At 49.0% G+C, this 12,500-nt stretch overlaps 1 pseudogene; it reads left to right on the top strand.

The window, feature by feature from the left end:
- The window catches only part of LOC133123829 (immunoglobulin superfamily member 3-like), a 41,599-nt pseudogene that overhangs the window by 7,335 nt on the left and 21,764 nt on the right, over positions 1-12,500 (top strand).

Here is a 12,500-nt window from a genome sequence, read left to right as displayed (position 1 = left end):
TCTCCCTCTCCCTCTCCCGCTCCCCTCTCCCTCCCCCCCTCTCTCTCTCTCTCTCTCTCCCTCTCCCTCTCCCCCTCCCCCTCTCCCCCTCTCCCTCTCTCCCCCCCCCCCCCTCTCTCCCCTCCCCCTCCCCCCCGGGTGCCGGGTGCTGTCCCAGAGGGTGGTGTTGGTGCAGCCGGGCCCCCTGGTGCGTGTGGAGGGCAGCCACGCCACAGTGTGGTGCAATGTGAGTGGCTACAGGCCGGGGGTGGAGCAGGACTTTGAGTGGTCGGTGTACCTCCAGTCCGCCCCGGAGCGAGAGATGCGCATCGTCAGCACCAGCCAGTCCAACTTCGCCTACAGCCTGTACGCCCCCCGCGTGGCCCGCGGGGAGATCTACGTGGAGCGTGTGAGCGGAGACTTCGCCCTGCTGCACCTCGCCCCTCTGGAGGCCAGAGACCAGGGTCTGTATGAGTGCTACACCCCCAACACCGACGGCGCCTTCCTGGGCTCCTACAGCGCCAAGACCCAGCTCACCGGTGAGTCTCCCCTGCCCCGCGTCTCCCCTGCCCCGCGTCTCCCCTGCCCCGCGTCTCCCCTGCCCCGCGTCTCCCCTGCCCCACGTCTGTGAGTCTCCCCTGCCCCGCGTCTCCCCTGCCCCGCGTCTCCCCTGCCCCGCGTCTCCCCTGCCCCGCGTCTCCCCTGCCCCGCGTCTCCCTGCCCCACGTCTCCCCTGCCCCGCGTCTCCCCTGCCCCACATCTCCCTGCCCGCGTCTCCCCTGCCCTGCGTCTGTGAGTCTCCCCTGCCCCGCGTCTCCCCTGCCCCGCGTCTCCCCTGCCCCGCGTCTGTGAGTCTCCCCTGCCCCGCGTCTCCCCTGCCCCGCGTCTCCCCTGCCCCGCGTCTCCCCTGCCCCGCGTCTCCCCTGCCCCACGTCTCCCCTGCCCCGCGTCTCCCCTGCCCCGCGTCTCACCTGCCCCGCGTCTCACCTGCCCCGCGTCTGTGAGTCTCCCCTGCCCCGCGTCTCCCCTGCCCCACGTCTCCCCAGCCCCACGTCTCCCCTGCCCTGCGTCTGTGAGTCTCCCCTGCCCCAGAGTCCCCCCCCGAGTGTGTGTGTAAGTGTAACCCCTCCGCTCTGCTTTGGTCTGTGAGACTTTTACCTAACAAGAGCTTTAGAACTTTAGAGTCTCCTCCTGATCTTGGAGAAGTGCATTTCAGCATTCCTTTACTTGGTCTTTTAGCCAAGCCGTTCCACAATGAAGCATCGCAACAAAAACACTTAAAATTTATGTTTGAATTTAATATGCAATATTAACTGATATCCCACAGGGTTTTATGATGCATCATCAGGATGCTGCCACACTGAGGAGGCACACACACACTCATACACACTCATGCGCACACACACACACTCACACACACACTCACACACTCACACACTCATGTACACACACACACTCACACATGCTCATGTACACACACACTCACCCACTCGCACACACACTCACACTCACACACACATACACGCAGTGTGTGAGAGTGTGTATGCTTGGATAAATGGCTCAGATTGTAATTGTGTAACTGATACTGATATTGTTCTTTCATTTGCCTTCAGGCAGTTACTGTCCAACTACATCATACTGCACCCCCTTCCTGCTGTACTGTTGTGCTGCAATAGAATAGTCACATCACAATTACCTTATCACTGTGTGAGAATAGTCACATCACAATGACCTTATCACTGTGTTAGAATAGTCACATCACAATGACCTTATCACTGTGTTAGAATAGTCACATCACAATGACCTTATCACTGTGTTAGAATAGTCACATCACAATGACCATATCATTGTTAGAATAGTCACATCACAATTACCTTATCACTGTGTTAGAACAGTCACATCACAATTACCTTATCACTGTCTGAGAATAGTCACATCACAATGAGACCTTATCACTGTGCAAGAATAGTCACATCACAATGAGACCTTATCACTGTGCGAGAATAGTCACATCACAATGAACCTATCACTGTGTTAGAATACTCACATCACAATGAGACCTTATCACTGTCTGAGAATAGTCACATCACAATGAGACCTTATCACTGTGTGAGAATAGTCACATCACAATGAGACCTTATCACTGTGTGAGAATAGTCACATCACAATTACCTGATCACTGTGTGAGAATAGTCACATCACAATTACCTTATCACTGTGTTAGAATAGTCACATCACAATTACCTGATCACTGTGTGAGAATAGTCACATCACAATGACCTTATCACTGTGTTAGAATAGTCACATCACAATGACCTTATCACTGTGTTAGAATAGTCACATCACAATTACCTGATCACTGTGTGAGAATAGTCACATCACAATTACCTTATCACTGTGTTAGAATAGTCACATCACAATGACCTTATCACTGTGTTAGAATAGTCACATCACAATTACCTGATCACTGTGTGAGAATAGTCACATCACAATGACCTTATCACTGTCTGAGAATAGTCACATCACAATGAGACCTTATCACTGTGCGAGAATAGTCACATCACAATGAGACCTTATCACTGTGTGAGAATAGTCACATCACAATGAGACCTTATCACTGTGCGAGAACAGTCACATCACAATGAGACCTTATCACTGCAAGTTTTTAGCGTGCAGGTTACGAGTACACAGGAGTGGGTGCTGCACATGTCTGTTCACAGGTAAAAGGGAGTAAATTAATCTGCTTCTCAGAGTCATGCATGGAGGGTGTTAATTGGCAGATTATTTATGTACAAGTGAAGAATAATGTCACCTGACCGTTTCCTCCATATAGAGAATCTTTCTGCTATCATACAATCCTGTGATTTTTCACCAAGAGAGCCATGACTATATATATAGCCCCATGAGAATTCTTCTTTGTGGCAGTCTTCTATAAAAAGCGATATAATTTTCCTCGTGATGATGTTCCAAACTGCCCTCTGTCTCTTTTCTTATTTCTCATCATGGCTTCCCTGCCTGCCATTCGCACAGCTCTGGTCCTCCTGACAAACTGCAATAACAGAATCCAAAGGCAATCAAAAGCCAAGAATCAAGACTAGATACTGAAAGCTCTCTTACTAAGCAAGCGTACACCCGTGAATCAATTTGTCCCAAGTATTATGGCACCGTAAAATTCTACGTGGTGAAACCAAAAATAAAAATGGATCTTTTATAAAAGCTGAAAATCTGCACTTTAACTGCATGTGATTGGTTTGACTCCAATGGGGCGACATTGGCTCAGGCGGTAAGAGCAGTCATCTCATTGGCTCAGGAGGTAAGAGCAGTCATCTCATTGGCTCAGGCGGTAAGAGCAGCCATCTCATTGGCTCAGGAGGTAAGAGCTGTTGTCTGGCAGTCAGAGGGTTGCCGGTTCGATCCCCACCCTGGGTGTGTCGAAGTGTCCCTGAGCAAGACACCTAACCCCCAAATGCTCCTGACGAGCTGGTTTGTGCCTTGCGTGGCAGCCAATCGCCGTTTGTGCTTGAGTGTGTGTGTGTGTGTGTGTGTGTGTGTGTGTGAGTGTGTGTATGAATGGGTGTGAGTGTGAGTGTGTGTGTGTGTGAGTGTGTGTATGAATGAGTGTGAGTGTGAGTGTGAGTGTGAGTGTGAGTGTGAGTGTGAGTGTGGGTGTGGGTGTGGGTGTGGGTGTGGGTGTGGGTGTGAGTGTGAGTGTGAGTGTGAGTGTGAGTGTGAGTGTGAGTGTGAGTGTGAGTGTGAGTGTGTATGAATGGGTGTGAGTGTGTGTGTGTGAGTGTGTGTATGAATGGGTGTGAGTGTGAGTGTGTGTATGAATGAGTGTGAGTGTGTGTATGAATGGGTGTGAGTGTGAGTGTGAGTGTGTATGAATGGGTGTGAGTGTGAGTGTGTGTGTGTGAGTGTGTGTATGAATGGGTGTGAGTGTGAGTGTGTATGAATGGGTGTGAGTGTGAGTGTGTGTGTGTGAGTGTGTGTATGAATGGGTGTGAGTGTGAGTGTGAGTGTGAGTGTGAGTGTGAGTGTGAGTGTGAGTGTGAGTGTGGGTGTGGGTGTGTGTGTGTGAGTGTGTGTATGAATGGGTGTGAGTGTGAGTGTGAGTGTGTGTGAGTGTGAGTGTGTGTATGAATGGGTGTGAGTGTGAGTGTGAGTGTGTATGAATGGGTGTGAGTGTGAGTGTGTGTGTGTGAGTGTGTGTATGAATGGGTGTGAGTGTGAGTGTGAGTGTGTATGAATGGGTGTGAGTGTGAGTGTGTGTGTGTGAGTGTGAGTGTGAGTGTGTGTGTGTGAGTGTGTGTATGAATGGGTGTGTGTGTGAGTGTGTGTGTGTATGAATGGGTGAATGAGCAGCAGTTGGCTGGTTGACCAGCTCATTCCCAGCTAGACTAGCTCTTTGACCAGTTTGGCCATGCTGGTTGACCAGCTCATTCCCAGCTAGACTAGCTCTTTGACCAGTTTGGCCATGCTGGTTGACCAGCTCATTCCCAGCTAAGCCAGCTTATGACCTTTACATTACATTACATTAATGGCATTTGGCAGACACCCTTTTCCAGAGCGACGTGCAATAAAGTGCAAATCCGAACCAGGGACACGTGTGCTGAAAACAGTCCTGGACTGATCAGCTCCATTTCCCCCTGCTCAACCTGGCCCAGCGGGGTTTTACAGCAGGGACAGAGAGACGGGAGGGATGCCTGTTCTTGGATGGGACCCTGAACTCATCGTTGCAGCCTCCATTAGCTGAGTACTCCGGCTGAGGTAACCGGATTACAGAACGCTGAGCCCCGGGCGGCCATTTTATCTCCACTCACATCCACTCACAGACTCCGGCCTGCAACAAAGACCGCCCTGAGCAAGATACTTAACCTGAATTAGTGCGGTAAATATCCAGTTGTGGAAATGGATAAGCAACCGGCTGTGTGGGTCTCTGTGGTTAAGAGCTTCTGCTAAATGCTGAAATGGAAGCATACATCAAATGTGTGCAGTTTTCTGAGCTCTCCTGTCTGGTAACGTCACTTAGCGCTGATGCAGGGTGGGCAGGGTGGCTGAAAGCCTGTTTGGGCCATTTTACATTTTTACTTCACTGTGCCTGTATGTGTGTGTGTGTGTGTGTGTGTGTGTGTGAGTGTGTGTAAGAGAGTGAGTGAGTGAGAGAGTGAGTGAGTGAGTGAGTGAGTGAGTGAGTGAGAGAGTGAGAGAGTGAGAGAGTGAGAGAGTGAGAGAGTGAGAGAGTGAGAGAGTGAGAGAGTGAGAGAGTGAGTGAGTGTGAGAGAGTGTGAGTGTGTGAGTGAGTGGTATGTATACTCTTCTGAGCTCGATCAGATGGTAGGGCGTGACACTTTCTCACTGGTTATAGTACATCAGACAAGCACAGTAAAGCATAAAGGGAAGGAGAGGGAGGGGTGGAGAGTGGGAAATGAGTTTATGAGTTTATTATTGAATCTGAAACTCAGTGATTGTATTATTATTGATTTCCAGTCTACAAAAAGAGGACGGGACCAAAAATAGATGAAAAAAAAAAAAAAACACATGAAAAAATAAGGAACTATAAATAAAAATCAATCTGTTCAGTGATCACACCTCTCACTTCACCTCTCACTTCATTCTGTCAAACCGCGTGCGCGAGAGAGAGAGACAAAGAGAGACAGAAACAGACAGAGGATCTCACGGGTTTGTGTGAGAGGAGCTTCTGGCCTAATCCGCTGCAGGACTGCTGTTTTACGTGAGTGCGTGTGTGTGTGCGTGCGTGTGTGATTGAGTGTGTGCGCGCGAGTGTGCGAGTGTGTGAGTGAGTGAGTGCTGATTTTTCTTCTTCTCTGAGCTCCAAACGTGTCAGAACCTGTGGAATTACACTCCGGCTGCGCTGTGCTGGAATGCCGGGAGACACAGGAGCGGAGATGCAGATCAATAACATATCCCACAGAATTCCCACAGAATTCCCTCCTGGAGAGGAAACATAGCAGTGCTGATGTTACATGTAACACGTATGACCTCTGACCTATGTATTCATGTATGTAAGCTTCTATACGGGTGTGTGTGTGTGTGTGTGTTAACTCACAGTTACCAGCCTGCGCTTCTCTCAGTGCAGTGGTCTGAGGTTGCGTGCACCATAGGCAATATTTCAGACCAAAAATTATATTCAAGGTAGTTTTATTCAGGAATTATCAGGTTGTATTCAATGCAGTGTAAGTCTACAGTTTTCATTTTGTTTCTGCTCCACAATTTTAGATTTTTAATCAAACTGATGTAGTTAGGAGTATTTTTATACAATTTTGTTTCTACAAGTGGACAGCACTTTTTGTACATAGCCTCCTTATCTCCGGGTGCCCTAATATTTGGGACAAATGGCTTCACAGATGTTTCTGATTAGTCAGGTGTACAATCTCTTCCTAGTACAGGTTTAAGTTTTCAGTATCTCATCCTGATTCAAGGCTTTTGAGGGCCTTTGGAGTCTGTTATTCGTGTTTTTCAGCAAACGTGGGCTTGGCGTGAGCGTTAGGGGCTTGTTGTTTGGGGCTTGGCATTAGTGGTTGGGGCTTGGCGTCAGTGTTTAGCGTTAGCAGCTGGCTCCATGTCCTGGCTGGGTGTGTTCCTGCTGAGGTTAGCTTTTGGTGCTAGCGGTTGGCTGGGTGTGTTACTGTGTGGGTTAGCGTTTGGTGCTAGCGGTTGGCTGGGTGTGTTACTGCGTGGGTTAGCGTTCGGTGCTAGCGGTTCGCTGGGTGTGTTACTGTGTGGGTTAGCGTTTGGTGCTAGCGGTTGGCTGGGTGCGTTCCTGCTGAGGTTAGCGTTTGGTGCTAGCGGTTGGCTGGGTGTGTTACTGCGTGGGTTAGCGTTTGGTGCTAGCGGTTGGCTGGGTGCCTTGCTGTGTGGGTTAGCGTTTGGTGCTAGCGGTTGGCTGGGTGCGTTGCTGCGTGGGTTAGCGGTTGGTGCTAGCGGTTGGCTGGGTGTGGTGCTGTGTGGGTTAGCGGTTGGTGCTAGCGGTTGGCTGGGTGTGTTACTGTGTGGGTTAGCGGTTGGTGCTAGCGGTTGGCTGGGTGCGTTGCTGTGTGGGTTAGCGGTTGGTGCTAGCGGTTGGCTGGGTGTGTTGCTGTGTGGGTTAGCGTTTGGTGCTAGCGGTTGGCTGGGTGTGGTGCTGTGTGGGTTAGCGGTTGGTGCTAGCGGTTGGCTGGGTGTGTTGCTGCGTGGGTTAGCGGTTGGTGCTAGCGGTTGGCTGGGTGTGTTGCTGTGTGGGTTAGCGGTTGGTGCTAGCGGTTGGCTGGGTGTGTTGCTGTGTGGGTTAGCGGTTGGTGCTAGCGGTTGGCTGGGTGCGTTGCTGCGTGGGTTAGCGTTTGGTGCTAGCGGTTGGCGGGTTAGCGGTGCTCGCAGGAGGCCCGTCACCCTGAGCAGCTCCTTGGCAACGGGAGCATCATGTGAGGATAGGTCTCTCAGTGTTTGTGTGTACTAGCATAGCTCTCTCTTTCTCCCTCTCCCTCTCTCTCCATCCCTGGGCACCGCCTCTGTAATCAGGCTTCATTAGGAAGCTCTGCCTGTCTCTGTCTTTGAGTGGGAGTGGGGGGGGGGGGGGGGGTGGAGTTGAGATTGCACTGGGAGCTCAAGGCAATTGGCAGTGTGTGTGTGCGTGCGCGTGTGTGTGTGTGTGTGTGCACAATGTCCTCACTTGAGCTCAGTCGGTAGCTTTTCACGCACACACACACGCATTTTCCAATGGGCAGTTTTTTCGCTGATTTAAGTGCATTTTCGTGACTGAAGAGCTACTTCACCAGATCTGCAGGCCGTGCGTGAGGAGGCTAAACTGACTGCTCAGAGATTCACACGAGCATCTCATTGTGTCCCCTCTGCTGCTCTCTGCTGCTCTCTGCTGCTCTCTCCTGCTCTCTGCTGCTCTCTCCTGCTCTCTGCTGCTCTCTCCTGCTCTCTGCTGCTCCCTGCTGCTCTCTGCTGCTCCCTGCTGCTCTCTCCTGCTCTCTGCTGCTCCCTGCTGCTCTCTCCTGCTCTCTGCTGCTCTCTCCTGCTCTCTGCTGCTCCCTGCTGCTCTCTGCTGCTCTCTGCTGCTCTCTCCTGCTCCCTGCTGCTCTCTGCTGCTCTCTCCTGCTCTCTCCTGCTCCCTGCTGCTCTCTCCTGCTCTGTCCTGCTCCCTGCTGCTCCCTGCTGCTCTCTCCTGCTCCCTGCTGCTCTCTCCTGCTCTCTCCTGCTCCCTGCTGCCCCCTGCTGCTCCCTGCTGCTCCCTGCTGCTCTCTGCTGCTCTCTGTCTCAGTGTGTGTCCACCTGCCTCTACTGCTCTCTGCTGCTCGCTCTTGCTCTCTCCCACAATTGGCACAAATTACATTTACATATAAATATAAAAAGATGATTCATAAATCACCCAGGTTAAGTATGTCTGTTCAATATAAAGTCGTGAAAATATTGCAAATCAATTTCAATAAGAGCACCAGAGAACTGCACAGTTGGCATTTTTATATTTTGCAGCATTTGTATACAGAACGGACTGACACGGAGCATGGCTGTGATGTCACAATGCCCTACTGTTGTGTGCTGGGACAAAGGGACCAATCAGAATGCACCTCCGCTGTGGATGCATGTTGTGGTGTTGAGATGTGAGAGAGAGCGCGCAAATATTTTACTTCAATATTTCACCCTTTTCAAAACCATCTCAACGAATCTGTCACTTCACTTCGTCATGTCTAGTCTACTACATGCAACGGGCTCGCCAACTACTGGTTTTGCTACTTTGTGCCATTTCTGTGTTATGGATAGGGATGTGTATCGTTAGGATTTTATTGATACCGATACCAATACCGATACTCCTTATCGGTGCTGGTATTTATCAATACTCTTATTGATACCACGGCGTGTAATTTAGTGTATAAAATAAAGACGTTACAAGATGGTGAAAGATTCAATAGTTTTTTATTACCACAAGGGGGGAAACACCAGCAACATCATTAAACAACTTACAGCACCTGCCTTTTAAGCCCTTAGCAAGTCAACATGTGCAGTGCGAGGTATGTCAAAAAAACGAAGGTAAAGGTAACTGTCAATGTGATAATGCTTCAACAGAACAGAAGCTTAACTTAAAATTACAAATGCTTCTCAGAATAGATTAAATAAAATAAAAACCTAGGGAGATGACCAAAGCCCTTGCCTACATGTTCAACCCAACAGACACATACATGTAAACAGAACAGTGTAGGGGAGGCGCTTCTCCTGACGCATTTAGCCCTAACAGTTTTTGTTTTGCAACATATTTACTTTCTCTGGCAGCAGCCGAGATCGCTCTGGACCGAGTGACGCTATACACTTGGATAAAATGGCGCTGCGCATGTTTTAAAAAAGGGTCATTTAATTACTTATTATTTTTAATCCAGCTTTACTGGCAGTCTTAAACCTTTAAGGATGTATATATTGGGAATCAATCTTGTAAATTATGCCAACTTAATCTAGTATTTCACTTCCCCTTTAATGATTCATGCACTCACCGTGACTTGATGAAGAAGCACTGTCGGAGTCTGCCTGCATGGAGGAGGGCACGGTGTTGTTAGCGTCTGCCGAGTTGCTAACTTTAGACGCGTTGTTTAGGCAGTCGAACACGCCGCACTCCTTCAGCTTTATGCTATGGGTAGACTGCAAATGATGTTGCTGGTGTTACCCCCCTTTGACGCAGCTACTTTCTTGCATTGAGCCGAGGATTCATTGAGTTTGATGAAGTGAGCCCATACCTTGGATGGTTAATGTTGGTTGTGAAATGTTGGAAATGTTAGCAGCCTGAAATGCCAACACTAGGGCCTTGAATCGGATGCGTGTGGCAATAGGAAGCCAGTGGAGGCCAATGAGGAGCGGGGTGACATGAGCCGACCTGGGCTGACTGGTGATCAGGTGGGCTGCAGCATTCTGGACCAGCTGGAGGGGCTTGATGGCACACGCTGGGAGACCGGCTAGGAGGGAGTTGCAGTAATCCAGGCGGGAAATGACAAGTGCCTGGACTAGGAGCTGGGTGGCTTTCTCCATCAGGAGATGACGGATATGGCGTATATTGTAGAGGAAGAACCTGCAGGTTCTGGCAGTGGAGGATACTTGTGGAGCCAGGGTGAGGCAGTTATCAAGAGTCACCCCAAGATTCTTTGCCGTATGGGAGGAGGAAACTACGAAGGCCTCAACAGTCAGTGAGAGGTCGATTATCGGAGAGGACTTAGCAGGGATTTAGAGAAGCTCAGTCTTGCCAAGGTTAAGCTTCAGTTTAAAACTGTACTTCCTGTATGTCACGCTAGGACTCGGAACCTACTTGTCACACTTGTTCCTGTGTTTGATCTGCACTTCACTGTACGTCGCTCTGGATAAGAGCATCTGCTAAATGCCTTGTTATGTAATGTAATGTAATGCAAACTTATATTGACTGATTATTAAATCACATTCATAAAAAGTCTTGCATCACATAATTTTAATTCACACATTGTACTGATCTGACCTGGCCATTTTGGGGAACAATGCTGTGTTTAGCAGCAACATGATTGGCCAGTTCGGGGCACACTGGTGCCTGCGATGCAGGGAGTGTGTGCTCGGTCTGCTCTGCTCCCTTGTGGGAAATTAATCAGCATTTTAATTCATATTTTGTAGTTCTGCTTGTTGCTTAGTAACACAACCACTTACAAACCCTGAACCCTAATCTCACTAAAGCCCAGAGCCCTTAATTACGCTACTTAAGAAGTCATACGTAGCTTTATAACAGCTACACTGCACTAGCGTCTAATTATATATTTAGCTGTGTCGTCTATCGGTTAAGAGAGTGCTGGTATCTCTGCTTCCAAACAGACAACAATAACATGATGCCAACAAGGTGTAACAAAGACGTTATTGAAGAACATTTGGGACGGTACCTCAAGGCTCCTGTCAAACAATTTATTAAATACAGAAAAGACAAGTTCCTCCTCAACTCCCACAACAGCAGACAGTCCCCAAAGGTCGTTCCAGCGAGCCTTTGAAGGTCACAGACAGAAAAACACAAGACTGTTCTCTATAAACAAATCTCAGGACATGCCGTAGCCATCATTAATATTCAGAAGGGTATTTTGCCCCTTTGACTTCATTTCATGGCGAAATTGAAAGCGTCTGGATCAGATGGATTGCGTCTCTAAATGTTACTCCTGACGGAATCACCTCTACTGCCCCCTGCCTGTCCTTCCAGGCTCTGCCATTTCCATTCTGATGGTATCACAACAGGAACACCAGTTCTTACCTCTCATTGGTCCACTGCACTGTGTTCTCTTTCATGATGTCACAATGGGAGTACTAGTTCTTGCCTTTCATTGGTCCAGTCCATGCTGTGCTTGTCAAAGTTAAAAGGTCTTATTCTGACAGTGGATTAAAAAGGTTTTGCTTTGGTTTTCAGTATAGAGTATAGATAGACAAAGCTCAGTACCTTTCAGTGTGACGTGTAAACAGATTGTTTTTTGGTCTGTGACCATGAATCAGTGCCTGTGAATGAAACTGTGGGGTTTTTTTGTTTTATCTCTGAAAAGCGGGCAGGTTCTCAATGATGTTCACTCGCTCCATACATTCTCGGAAATTCCTGCCCTGCTTGTCAATGAGAGGAAATGGTCTTTTGAGTCATGTGACCGTGGTAATGCAGGACTCCCAGAGAAAGTTCCAGCATGCATGCTGAAGCATTATGCACCAGCTGCTGAATTATAGATGCAGGAGCCCAGACTGACCCTGATGGTCTCTGTGGTGCTGACTATGCTCCCAGACTGACCCTGATGAGCCCAGACTGACCCTGATGCTCCCAGACTGACCCTGATGGTCTCTGTGGTGCTGACTATGCTCCCAGACTGACCCTGATGGGCCCAGACTGACCCTGATGAGCCCAGACTGACCCTGATGAGCCCAGACTGACCCTGATGGGCCCAGACTGACCCTGATGAGCCCAGACTGACCCTGATGGGCCCAGACTGACCCTGATGAGCCCAGACTGACCCTGATGAGCCCAGACTGACCCTGATGGGCCCAGACTGAACCTGATGGGCCCTGACTGACCCTGATGGTCTCTGTGGTGCTGACTATGCTCCCAGACTGACCCTGATGAGCCCAGACTGACCCTGATGGTCTCTGTGGTGCTGACTATGCTCAATGGAACTGGAAGGCATGTATCGTGAAGCAGGATTACTGAATTAGCTGCATAGGTTCGAAACATGGACTTAAGTAAAACAAATGAAAACAGAATGTGGGTGGAAACCTTGCAAATGAAATTCAGTGCAACTAAATGAACAATATGGGAAATGAAAACATGAGGGAGAATTATTTTATGGATGGTACAAAATAGAAAAGTGCTCAAATTGAAAAAGACTTGGTTGGTATTGGTTGATCAAAGCCTTTCAGGTTCTAGTCAATGTGAAGAAGGCCAACAGGATGCTGGGATACATAGCCAAGAGTATCAAGTATAAATCTAAGGAAGTTATACTCACCGTATGCAATACTTATACAAAACTCTTGTGAGACCACACTTGGAGTACTGTGTGCAG

This window comes from Conger conger, chromosome 3 (genome assembly GCF_963514075.1).
Source record: "Conger conger chromosome 3, fConCon1.1, whole genome shotgun sequence".
NCBI lineage: Eukaryota > Metazoa > Chordata > Actinopteri > Anguilliformes > Congridae > Conger > Conger conger.
The sequence above is the reverse complement of the archived record's forward strand: the minus strand, read 5'-3'. Positions and strand labels throughout refer to the sequence as shown.